We start from the raw sequence: 14,644 nt of genomic DNA, 5'->3' as shown, positions 1-14,644 counted from the left end.
TAAGGTCTAATCTATAATACTCAAAATAGCTAATTATTTGCCAACCGGCATGCTACCTCCTGTGTTCAAGAAATCACTTTCTTCAGATTAAGCCACTTCTTAATCAACATATTGGAAAAATACACTCAAATTTTTTAGGACACTCTGATCATTTTATCAAAAATCTATAAAATCTTAACACCTATTAATAGAGTTTGACGGAGTTTGAAGAAAGATAAGTGTATCACAATTCACTTAGTGATGAGATCTTGTTTTTTCTACATCATGTTTACTTATGCTATTTCATCCTGTTTATTTAGTGAGATATATTTGTATGTTAACACTTGAATTAAACTAATGATTTAATTTTATTCCTTTGAAAATAAATGGTACTCTTTTTCAACATAAAAGTGATATTTAAGTTGTAAACTATGATGTTTCAACTTAAATATATCATGCATGTGAGATATACAAAAAATGGGCCATGATTTAATTTTAGATAATTCTCTCATGATCTGCAAACAAAATCTTTTATTTTTCCATTAGATTGTAAGTAAAAATTATTTGAAATAGTGAGTGTAGAAGCTAGTACTCTTATAGACACATGAAAGAGAAATAGCACTCAACTGTAAAATAGAAAAACATACAAATTTAGAATAAAATTGATATATTAATATATAGTTAACAGAGTAAAATATAAGATATTTTATGTTAGAATATGCTGATAAATCTGACAGCAAATAGATTGATCATTTCTGAAAAAATTACTACAATAAAATTACTAAATATTAAAAAGCTCTAATTCTAAAGGTAAGTAAAATTTGCAGAAAGGCATCAAATTTTCCATTTAAAGTGGCAAATGGTTAACGTGCTGTAAAAACATCTCTTCTAATTTACTTTAAAAATAACAGTAAAAATAGAAAAATAAAAGCAAAGACAAATGCATTGTATAAGACTGAGAGACAGCCTGTTGATAGTAAGAACATTTTTTTCTACCTTCAAAGCTTCTGGAGTAGGATTATAATCCTAAATGCGAAAGCTAAACTCCTAAACTTCCAGATGAAAATTTAAGAGAAAATCTAAGTGATATTACCTCAGGCAAAAATTTATTAGGCAAGACTTAAAAAGCACTCACCATAAAAAAATTGTAAATTGGTCTTCAACTAATTTTTCCAGACATCATTAAGGAAATGAAAAGATAAACCACAATTTTGGAGAAAATATTCTCAATGCCTACATCAGACAAATAACTTTTTTGTCTAAAATATATGTTATTATTATAATCCAATAATAGAAAACAAGAGCCCCAACCAAAACTTGGCAGAACACTTGAACATACACATCACAAAGGAATATATAAAAATAGCTAATAACCATACACATAGATACTCAGCATTATTAGTCAGCAGGGAAATGCAAGTTAAAACAGTGAAGGTGCCGGGCGTGGTGGCTCACACCTGTAATCCCACCACTTTGGGAGGCCGAAGCAGGCAGATCACCTGAGGTCAGGAGTTTGAGACCAGCCTGCCAAACATGGTGAAACCTGACTCTACTAAAAATACAAAAATTAGCTAGGCTTGGTGGTGGGCACCTGTAATCACAGCTACTTGGGAGGCTGAGGCAGGAGAATTGCTTGAACCCGGGAGGTGGTGGAGGTTGCAGTGAGCTGAAACTGCACCATTGCACTCCAGCCTGGGCAACAAGAGCAAAACTCTGTCAAAAAACAAAAACAAAAACAAAAACAAGAAAACACACACAAACCGAAAAGAACAGTGAAGGTATCACTACACACACAATAGACACAATAGAATGGCTAAAATTAAGAAGTCTAACAATGCCAAATGGCAGAACTTCTCTTACTTGATTTTTTATTCTAGCCTCTCAGTTTGAATCATTCTACTGCTTCCTCAACTTCAGTAATCTATTTATGATTTAAAAAGGAACTATGTGAGGAAACAATTTATTAATATTGACAGTTAATAAAATTGAGCACTGATTTTTCAAATCTTAGTAATAAAGGGAAAACTTCACTTTAGGTTTTTCTCCTTCATTGCTAACCTTATATGATCTGGAATGTTTTATGTTGTAAGATAATCAGTGAATTTTCTTACAGCTGCTGGTAACAGTGTGATGAATAAGGAATTTTTTTAAAGTAATTCTCAGGGAGACAAGGTTAAGAGAGCCAGCCACTTTTCTCATACGGAAACTTCCTTCCATTAGTCATCTTGGAAGTTCTTTGTGTAACCTTCTTAAAGAAGTCAGCAGCTTCCCACAAAGTGCCCAATATTCCATACATTTAAAAATTAGGGGGAAAAGGGCTTAATCATAGTCAGTGATGGAGAAACATTTACCTAAATGGGTAATTTTTAGGAGTATATATCCAGAATCCACAACTATTCAGAAAAATCACTGAAATGAAAGTCTTAAAAAAAATAAATATAACACAAAACTAAGTCTAGAGGCTCATGAATCCATTACAAAATATTTTAATATTTTCTTGATAAAATGCTGGATAAGTGCAGTATGAGTAAAAGTGCAACTAGAAAATTATTCAATGGCTGCAGGAGACTTATAAGTAAAGAAATCTGAATTAAATAATGCAGGAACATGCGTACTTGTCACTGTCTCCTTGATTTTGCTTAAAAGAATGCCTTGCAAAGAGTAGTGGCTTATTAAATATTTACCAAATGAAGCAAGAGCATATATTTAAATTCAAATATGTATGTTTTAAAAAGACAGTTTCACGATGATGATATATAGAAGGAGAGTAATGCCTTCAATTTTTAATAGTCAAGATAAGAGATTCAATTGCCATGTGCCCAACACATGGAAACATTTATTAATCCTCATTTGCATGATTACAGTAGAGACGGACAAGAGAGAATGTAGTGATAATAATACAGTTTCTGGTTACCTGTGGGAAAAAATAACTAATCAACTTGATAATCAAACTGACTTTTTGTCTATATTTCAGTCAAAGGCACAAATTTTCCCTCCAAAAAGCTCTGAAACAAGCTATTCTTGCACCATGCTAAATTCAAAATTTCCATTTAACTAACCTTAAATGTACATGTGAATTGGAGTAATTGTTTCATCTCCTATCCATCAAATGCCATTAAATCTATTGCTTTCTAAATCCCTCATCCTAAATACAGAGACCCAAATACACTGATGTGTTTCTTTAAAGTGAAAATGTTTCTATTCATTCACTTTCTATAGTTATTGTAAATACAACCAGAAAACAAATTTTCCTTCATTGTTCAGCTTCACACTTATTACTATTAAAAAAATAAAGTCTCTCAAGAATTTCAAATGTATTAGCCTATCTTTGAATTTTCATTCTACTTTTCTCCAAAAATCTTCTTATGCTGTCTGCACTAGCCTCTTAGTAATGGTATCTATTGAACTCCAGATGATAAGACTTGCAAGGGCAAAAGAGGAATGTGGGCTAACAAGCCAAAATGTGTGGTTTTGAGACGTAAACTCTTTTCAGGGAACATGATCAATTCATATCTATGTTTACCATTAAAATTTAGGTTGAAAGCGTCATGGCCGTAATAAAATTATAGCTCCTGCTGGCTCTCAGAATAGGCCTTTTTCAAAAAAATTAAAGGCACGGGTACTAAGGAGCATTTATTGTAAGTATATGTAAGTCTTGGCCATCTGTTTCTGAGGATTGCATTTGTTCTAACATACCGTTATAAAATGTTTAATGCTAAGGTTGATTATATTCCCAACTCAGTTGCAGTTTTCCAATGCAGTTCTTATTTTTCATTATGGAAAATCCTTTCATTTTATTTCAACAATCTCAGAAAATCTTTATTTACTAATTAACTGTTTTTTTCTTTTGCTTAAACACTTTATGCTTTATCCTGTTAGCATTGTCACAAATGAACTATTGCCCAACATACCTAAATTAGACATTTTACATATTTGGCTACATCCCTTTCCCATTTCCTTTCTTGAATCCTTTAACAAAACCTTTGCATTATTTCATGATTTTGAACACACTGTCTTCTTCCTTTTCCCCTGCAGACTGTGCTTTGCAAGAGAAATTTTATTTCTTCTCCAGAACTTCTCTGCAAATAACTGATCTTTTCAATTCCCAAGTTTGTACTGACTGGAGAATCAAAATTTTTGCTCTCCTTAGTCCAACATGTTTCTGAATGTAAGTGTCACCAGCCTCCTCACAAAAGCTCCCTACCTTAATATGTGAGCCTGATTTGCTGGTAGGTCTCTTTCGACCTTCATGATTGCTCAAGGTAATAAAATAATTAATTTGCCAATAGCTTTCTATTTTCAAATTGCCTTATGTAAAAAATAAAATTATTTTTCAAGCACATTATGTATACAACCAAAATGATATTATTTTTTAAAATTTAGTATAACCTACTTCATCATGCTTGATTCACATTTGAACTTGCAGAATATTTTGGAAAACTACATGAACTCTTTCAGAAGTGTAGAGTATCAGGCTATCACTGAAACAAAAGGATTAATTCATCATTGGAATATTAAAGCTATTTAAACATCCATGGTAAGCAACGTATTTTAGAATGAGAGACCAACAATAAATAGTTTAGTATTGACCTCCTTAAATTAACCAAACGTCTTTCTTAGAATCTTGCTTAATTATTGAGTTCCAATGTCGCTCCATCATTTCATAAAACAAATAATCATTGCAGCATTTGGGGCTCAGTATTTTACTGTGAAAGAATTGGTGAGTTTTCCTTCAATATTACATTTCTCTTTTCGTCGCTGTTGTACATCTACTTTTATTATTCTTCTGCCTTCCTATGTGATTGAAATCAAACAATTTAGCAGCACTAAGGATTCTATCACACGGTTTTTCTTTCTCACTGGTTACTGAAGACATTGAATAGATAAGGCTTTACACAAATCCTTCTGATATCATCCTAAACTCTTCCATTGGTCCCCACAGTTCAGTCAGCATGCAGTGCAGATGAGCCTACCTCCGTTCTGTTTGTTAAGGAAAAGAAAATATGGCAGTCAACTGAGAGTAGAGGGAGACAGAAAGTTTTCTACGAGGAGGGGAATAGAGGCAAGCAAATACTCTGAAGATAGAAATATGCTGTGCTGGAATATGATTGCTTCTGATGCATTTGCCAAACTGCAGCTCCCAAATGCCCTGATCTACTCAACAGGCTGACACAGAAAACTTTATTTCTGAGATTCTTTTTCTTGCACCTATTCTAAAATATTTTGAGTCTTGAAAATATTTACCTGATAGATTTTGTTGTTGTTATGGAGATCAGTGATCAGCTGACTCTAGGAGTACTCTAATTTTTAAAAATCTGGTCACTTTTAGTCTTTGAGCCAAATAATCGGTTGACTACATTAAATGATTATTGTGTTTTGTTCTTTTCCACTGATGGATAATTGAGTTAAATTGATTTGAACCGTTTTTCTTGTCATCCTCACTTTTATAGATGCCACATGATTGCCCCCTTCTATTTCTTTCCCAGTGGATGGACAGTTGGCTTTTCCCTTTGAAGTCCATTTAGCTTTGTTTTTGTTTGGGACCAGCCTAAGACAGAGATTACTGGCTCTAAATTTTTTGTTGTAGTTTGAAGCAAAATCTTCAAAAAGAATCAAGGCTGCCAATCCTTCAGTGCTATGACAGGTTTAGGCATATTAACCGTTCCAACATCACAACAACTTGTTGCATATATATGGGTGTTCAACAGCCAGTTGGGAATGAAATTACTGTTAGTGCATATTCGTGTCACCTAACATGGTTAATGTCAGGATCTGACCTTTTGCTAGACCATTTGCCTGTCAGGTTGCAGAATTGCTGACTATATTTGAAGAATGTGAACAGCATAAGATGCCAGCCTTTATTCCTAGGCAGTCGATCTAACAAGCGGATTAGCAACATACTTTTCCTGAGGGTATGGCTGAACAGTATTATGCAGTAATGTCCCAGGAATTACAAAAGAACAAAGACAATAAGATTATAAATGAGAAAGGTTAGAAAGTGAGAGATGCAAAAGAAAAATGCAACTGTTGGCAAATGATTATATTACACAATAATTGCATCAGATGTTCCTTGGTTCCTTACTCTAACTACAGATACATTCTCATTGCTGCTGGACATAGGCAATTTAAGCCTATTCTATATCACTGGAACTTAGAGTTGGGTTATTTTGTCACAAAATGTAGACCCATCAACTGGTTTTATCAGAAAACTTTTATGAGTTTTAAAAGAATATTGTTATAAGTTATTTACTGCCCAGCATCCCTATCATGAACTAAGGCAGTGTAAAGGTGAAAGAACAAAGAATTTTAAATCAGAAAACAATATGCAAATTACTTGTGAGCAATTTTTTTTTTTTTTTTTTTTTTTTGAGATGGAGTCTCAGTCTGTCACCCAGGCTGGAGTGCAGTGGCGGGATCTCACTTCACTGCAACCTCTGCTGCCCAGGTTCCAGTGATTCTCCTGCTTCAGCCTCCTGAGTAGCTGGGATTACAGGTGCCTGCCACTGCACCTGGCTAATTTTTGTAGTTTTAGTAGAGACGGAGTTTCACCATCTTGGCCAGGCTGGTCTTGAACTCCTGACCTTGTGATTTACCCGCCTCAGCCTTCCACAGTGCTGGGATTACAGGCATGAGCCAATGCGCCCAGCCAACTGTGAGCTGTTTAATTAACCTAAGTCTCAGTTTACCTAGTTATGCATCTGTAAAGTAGAAATGATATTAATGCCTTTCATAGCTGTTTGCGACACACACTCAATTAACAATTATTATTTATAATAATATATTGTTGGTATTGTTATGCCTAACACAAAAAAAATTCTAGAGCAAAATAAATGAAAAAATATTTTTGTGGTCTTGGTTAAGTAAATGTTTCTTATATAAGATGCCTAATTAATTAATTTTAATAAGTCAGTTTATATCCTGCAAGCTTGCTAAACTTATTATAATCTAGTATAATGTAATAGCTGTTTTGAAATTCATAATGATTTTCTCCATCCATCCATGGTCATGGTATCTTCAAATAATGCAATCTCTGTGTGTGTGTGTGTGTGTGTGTGTGTGTGTGTGTGTGTGTGTGTGTGTATGTGTGTGTGTGTTTTACTGTATTAGTCCATTTGCATCGCTAATACCTGAGGCAGGGTAATTTGTTTAAAAAACAATATTTAATAGGCTCACAGTTCTGCAGGCTGTACATGAAGTGTTCTGCCATCATCTGCTTCTGATAAAGAACTCAGTAAGATCGTAATCATGAGAAGGCGAAGGGGGAGCAAGTGGGTCATGTGGGAACAAGAGAGCAAAGCGGGGAGGGGCTACACTCTTTAAACAACCAGATCCCACCTGAACTGAGTGAAAACTCACTCATTACTAAGGGGATGGTGCTTAAATATTCATGAGGGGCCCGCCTCCATAATCCAATCAAATCTCACAGGGCCTCACCTTCAACACTGGAAATTTCATTTTAACATGAGATTTGGAGAAGATAAACATCCAAATCATATTAGTTACTTACCAAATCTGTATAATTTTTATTATTCTGCCTTTATCTCGTGACTGGGACCCAAATACAATTTCATTTATGAAAATAGACATCTTTAATTGCTTACCAATCTTATAAGTGTTACAGAACTAAGTAAGTGGTTTTTCATAGATTTTTTTAAAATTAAGTAGGAAGTTTCTTCTACTTATATACTGAGAGTTTATTTTTTGATAATGAACGGATGTTAAATTTTGTCAAAAGCTCTTTTTGTATTTATTAAAACAATGATAAACTTTTCCTTTTTTAGTGTAACAATGATTGATTTTGTTTTGTTTTGTTTTGTTTTGTTACTATTAAACCAACCTTGTCTTTTTAAAATTAACTGACCCTGGGTTAATGTGATCATTCTAAGTATTTATATGCTAATATTTCATTAAGTATTTTTGCCTCTATGTACATTACACATATTTCTATGTAGTTTTCTTGTATGTTTTGTTGTTTTTTTTGTTTGTTTGGTTTGAGAAGAGTCTTGCTCTGTTGCCCAGGCTGGAGTGCAGTGGCATAATCTTGGCACATTGTAACCTCTGCCTCCCAGATTCAAGCTATTCTCCTGCCTAAGCCTGGGATTACAGGTGCCTGCCACCACACCTGGTTAATTTTTGTATTTTTATTAGAGATGGGGTTTTGCCATGTTGGCAAGGCTGGTCTCCAACTCCTGACCTCAAGTGATCCACCTGCCTCAGCCTCCCAAAGTGCTAGGATTACAGGCATGAGCCACCACACCTGGCCCTTGTATGTTTTCATCTGGTTTGTATGTTAATGTAATGTTGGCCTTCTAAAATGAGTTTAGAAGTGCTCCTTGTCTTCTATTTTATGAAAAAATTTGCTTAGTTTTCTTAATAATTCTTCTTTAAATAATTGATAGATTTCACCCATTTGATAGAATTCATTTGCATCTTGAATTTTCTTTGGAAAGGTTTTTAATTATAAATTTATTTTATTGAATATGCATCTATTCATCATTTCTATCATTCTTTGCTTAGTTTTGGTAACTTTTGTCTCTGAAGGAAGTTTTTCATTTCATCTGTCATTAAATATATTGGCATAATGTTGTCCTTAATATTTGGTTATTAATCACATTAAGTCTGTAGATTCTATAATTATGTGATTTTTCAATTCCTGATTTGGTGATGTACATTTCTCTATTTTAATTAGTCTACGTAGAGTTTTATTTTGCATTGTTCTTTTCATTTTTTAGTTTTATTGAATATATTTATCGTTGTCCATTTTCTTTTTTTAATCCTCTATCCATTTTCTATTTTACAGACTTTCACTCTGTTTTCTGTTATTTCCTTCATTTCATTTGTATTTAATTTGCTGTTTTTTTCCTGGATTTATAATCTGTGATTCTTCTTAAAGAATCCAAATTTATAAACTTACCTCTATGTATTGCCATAGCTATATTTCAGTTTTGATATGTTGTTTTTATTTTGTTTAGTAAAAATATTTTCTAATTTTACTTATAATTCCTAATTTATCCTATTTTTTACTTGCCAGTACATTTTTGTTGTCCAAATATTTTGAGATTTTAGATATATTATATTTTAATAATTTGGAAATTAATTGTATTGAGGGCTATTAATAATAATAAAATATACTCTATAATTGTATTTTCTTAAAGCTATTAAGATGACTTCTATAGCTCAGATTATGAACTATTATGATGAAAGTTCATTTGTATTTGGAAAGAATAGGTAATCTTCTGTGGCTGGGTAAGATATTCTATGAATTTCAGTCGGTCAAGTAGTTTCATAGCATTGTTCAGGATTTTCATACTTCTATTAATTTTCTGTGTACTTATTCTTTCAATTACTAAGGAGTATAAAAATATCTAGATAAAGAAATGCTTTTATGTAACACTTCTTTCTGTTCTGTTAGTTTTTGCTTTATTGATTTAGCAGCTTGGCTATATTGTATGCCCACATTTTGGATTTTTGTTTCTTTAATGAATTAAACCAATTATTGTGAAGTCTGGTCTATTTAATAATTCAACCTTCATTCTATTAAGTAAACTTAGGGAGATCCAATAAAAATTCTGAGGATGTGACAAGGATCACCTCTCAGGTGATACATCGTACTTTAATTTTTGTTAGCCTCTCTGTCCTTATGAGACTGCCAAAATCTCTGTTCAGATTCTCAATCTCTCAGGAAGTGCTTATACTTTAAAATTAACAATTGCTACAGGGAAAAAAAGTGGAAAAAATTTAAGCTCCTATCTAGTGGCTTTCTCCTTTTACAGCTCTTTGCCATGGGAATTTCTTTGCCTTTGTACTTCTCTCATGTCTTTAAATAGATATTTTAAAATATTTTTTGACATGTCTAATGATTTTTATTACATAGTTAACCATTATCAGAATTGATACTCATGTTTTATTTCATCTGTTAAAAAATTTTCAAATTTGACAAAATACTACTGCTATCTATTTTGCATGTGAAACAAGAGTTGTTATATAATATTATTTCTAGATTCTCTAGACTTATAAAATTTGGTCTTAATTGCCTAGGTGTTCCTGTGAACAGATGCTATATTACATGATATGATTAGAAGATAAATGTAAATTCCAAGGGCTCAGCCATTTTTAATATTCTAAAAGATATGAATCTGGTTTTAGTCTACATTTTAAAAATGCAATTGAAGTAAGATACAGTGATAAAATTTGTTTCTGTGTTTGTGTGTGTGCCTGAATACTTGTGTATTTAGATGAGAGGGAACTCTTTTTGCTTCAGATTTAATGCACTACATGTGAGTGAAGTGTTTAGTTAATCTCAGATTTAACCAACGTTAAATGCAAAGTGTTCCTGGTTTAAAATTTTGTGATAATGCATGATAAATTATCTAGTTCTTTGGACCATTACTTCATAATAAATTTGATGAAGAGCATCTTCTCCAGTTGCATCTACTCAAATCAATACATGTTTAATTTTAATAAAAAAGAGGTATACAGAGTCATAGTTTTTAGATGACATGCAAATTATAATATCTGTCTAAATGCAAGATGTTAATTCTTGTATGGTGAAAGGTAAAGATTGAAGTTCCCCACCAAAAGATAAAGATTATTCTTTTTTTTTTTTTAAAAAAAAGCACTTAACCATTTTCCTCCACTTCTATATTTATTATTAAATGAGTACTACACTCGGCATTGATCAGAATAAACAATTTATGTTTATACTTCCTTATTTTCAGATAGTAAATATAATAATAGTAGATCTCAATAGCAATGATTTGTTTTAATACAAATACATGGAACTATTTAATAAATACATACAAAGTAATCATTTATCTTATTAAATAGGTTTACTTTTTTCTGGGACATGGTTAACAAACAAAAATCTGTATCTATTTAAAGTATGCAATTTCGTAAATGCTGACATGTGTATATACCCTGATACCATCATTATAATCAATAGGATGGACACATTTATCTCCACCAATACACTTTTCATACCCCTTTGTAATTATTTTATCCTACTCCTCAGTACACAATTAGTTTTCAGGCAACAATTGACTTATTTCTATCACTATGTATTTGAAATATATAGACCCTAAAGTAAAAAAACAGCACATACTCTGTTATTGTCTGGCTTATTTCATTCAGCATATTCATTTAGAGTCTTAATAATTGTGTGGGTAGATGACATATTTCTTTTAATTAATAATAATATTCCATTGTATGTATATACCATGATGTGTTTGCCCATCTATTAATGAACCTTTGGATGGTTTTCAATTCATTCCTACTAAAAATATAATAGCTATTGTAGGTTTTTATTTCTTTTCACAAATACAAAAAAGTAGGATATCTGGTACTTTGGAAATATGTATATAACATTTTTAAGAAACAGCCAAATTATTTTTCCAAAGTGAATAAATCATTTTACATTCCCAACATGTTAGAATGAAAGTTTTAGGTGTTCCACATCCTTGTCAGCACTCATATTTTCAATATTTTTTTATCCTATAGATGTATGGTGTTATCTCTTCTTGTTTTTTATTTGCATTTCCCTAATTGTTCAGGATACTGGACAACTTTTCACATGACTTCTCTTACACTGTTTGGTGAAGTGTCTGCTATGTGCCCATTTTTAATTGAGTTTAATTTTTAATTCAGTTGGGTGTTCTCTATGTGTTATGCATAAAAGCCTTTTGCCTGATGTGAATTGCAAAAATTTAACACTAGTGCATGACTTATCATTTTCTTTCTTTTTTTTTTTTTTTTTTTTTGATTGATACTGAGTCTCACTCTCACCCAGGCTGGAGTCCAGTGGCATAATGTCAGGTCACTGCAAGCTTTGCCTCCCAGGTTCAAGGGATTCTCCTGCCTCAGCTTCCCGAGTAGCTGGGATCACAGGCACCTGCCACAATGCCCAGATAATTTTTGTATTTTTAGCAGAGACAGGGTTTCACCATGTTGGCCAGGCTGGTCTCGAACTCCTGACCTCAGGTGATCTGCCCACCTCGGCCTCCCAAAATGGTGGGATTACAGGCATGAGCCACCGCATCTGGACTTCATTTTCTTAATAGTGTTTTTCATAGAGTAGTTTTTAAAATTTAAAAAAGTCCAATTTATCCTTTTTTCATAGATCATGTTTTTGGCATCATGTAAAATAACCCATTGACTACCACAAGGTCATGAAGACTACTTTCTCCTACATTTGCTTCTAAAAGTTTAAGTGTTACATTGAACATTTTAAATATATTTTATATAATTTATGATTTAAATAAATTATCCATTTTGAATTCATCTTTATATAAAGTATGAGCTTTAAGTTAGGGTTTATTTAATTTTGTTTGCATATGAATATACAATTGTACAGCACCATTTGTTGAAAAGACTGTCCTTTCTTCATTGAATTGCCCTGGCACATCTGTCAAAAATCAGTTGCCTACATTTCCATAGGTATATTTCTGGAGTCCCTACTCGACTCCATTGATCTGTATATCTATCATTCTCCCAATAGCACACTGTATTGATTATAACATTATAATTTTGTTACAATAACTTTATATTATTATAATTGGATTATGATTCCTCCAGTGTTATGTTTTTGTTTAAAATTGTTTGGAAACTCATGTCATTAAAAATATTTTTTCGGTACTAAAAATTGGTCATTATTGAATTTACCAATGTATTCAGAATTACCAACAATGGGCAAACAAATTAACTTTAAGCTAAAAAACTGAGCTACAATTATGCTTAAGATCTAATGTAGCAACAGATGAGTAAACCATCCTGCCTTGCAAGCAACTGTTAGTAGAAAATAACAGCGGAAGAACTCAGCAAAAAGTCAGCTAGAATACGTGAAATACAAAAGGAAAAAATAAAATGTCCAAAGATCTAATTAGTATGAGTGTATTGTAGAATAGAAATTGAAAGGTAGCTCCTGGAGCAATAGAAGGTATAAAGGCCAAAGTGTTATAATCTCTATTTTTGGATTACCTTCATTGAACCATATTTGTACACAATAAACTATAACCATTTTAATTGTATAGTTTGATGAGTTTTGACACAAAGAAAATTATGAAATTATTGCTACCATCAAGCTATAAGATTTTCATTACCTCCAGAAGGCTACCCTGTGACTCTTCGGTCAATCCACCCCGCCAACCCTGAATCTTTGCATCCAATGATTTGCTATCTATCACTATAGATTGAACTTGCCTATTCTAGAGTATCATATGACTGCTATTACATGATTTGTACTCTTCTGTGTCTGGCTTCTTTAGCACAGCATAAAGTTCGATAGGTTCATTCATATCATTGAGTGCATCAGTGGTTCATTCCTATTTAATTCCGATTTGTATGGATATACAACTGATTATTCATGCACTTAATGATTGATAGACATTTTTTACTACATCTATTGGATTTCTGTCCACTTATATTTGAGTCTTCTGAGTTCTTTATATATTCTGGATACAAATCCTTTGTGAGATATACGAATATTTTCTTCCAGCTTCTGGCTTGCTTTTTCATTTACTTAGTAATGTCTTTTCCTCATGATTTTTGTGTCATATCCAAAACTGTTTGCCTGTACAAACTGGCTACATTTCTCCTATGTTTTCTTCTAAATGTGTTTAGTTTAGCTTTCATGTTGAGGTTTAATATTTATTTCAAGTTAATTCTTGTATGGTGAAAGGTAAAGATTGAAGTTTATTTTTTCCTTCATGGTCATAGAATTGCTCCAGCACCTTTTGAAAAAAAAATAAATATGTTCATTCCCTCGTTAAATTGTCCTGTTATTTGGTCAAATATCAATTTGCCTTTCATAGATAATATCTGGCTTCCTTATTGTTTCATTTATCTAAATGCATATTATTTTACTAATATTATGCTATTGTAATTACTCTCGTTTTATAGTGTATCTTGAAATTAGGTACTGCTGGGCCAGTGACTTATTTTTGTAAATAATATTTTTTTTGAAAATAGGCTTCCCCTTTTGTTCATTTTTTTCCTATGGCTGCTTTCCAGATACAACCGCAGAACTGAATAGCTGCAGCAAAGACTCACTATGGTTTTCAAAGTTTAAAGTATATACTATCTGACATTTTACGAAAAGTTTGCTAACCCCTGCTCTATTAAATGCTGAGTTTTAAATAGATTTTCAATAAGTTATATTTACTCAAGAATATTGCTATTGAATTTTGTAGTTAATTCAATTAAGAAAAAAAGATAAAATTTAAATTAGTTAAAATAAAAAATATATTTTCCTAGCTAATATAGAATATATTAAGGGCAGAGTAAAATTAAAAATCAACTCCAAAATACCACAATTTTCAAATGAACATATGAAAAAGTTAAATAAATGCTAAAAAAATTATTACAGCACATACTGTATATTAACAAACCAAATCATTGTATTGCTCTATGTTGTTGAGATTTTAGTAAAACTGCTACAATAATGGATAGCTTGTGGGAACCCAAATTGATTCAACTTTCTTGAATGCAATTTTTTAAAACATTTAAGTTGTGTAATATTGATCAAGTCATTTGATTCAGTAGTCTCACTGTTAGAAATGTGTTTCTAAAAATTCCACATTTATGACACTATTGCCACATTGTTTATAAAAGTTAAAGGTTGATGACAAACTGAATGTCCACAGATAGATAGAGGAATGTTTATTCAATAGGA

Source organism: Gorilla gorilla, chromosome 12 (assembly GCF_029281585.2).
Source record: "Gorilla gorilla gorilla isolate KB3781 chromosome 12, NHGRI_mGorGor1-v2.1_pri, whole genome shotgun sequence".
NCBI lineage: Eukaryota > Metazoa > Chordata > Mammalia > Primates > Hominidae > Gorilla > Gorilla gorilla.
This window is presented reverse-complemented; position numbering follows the sequence as displayed.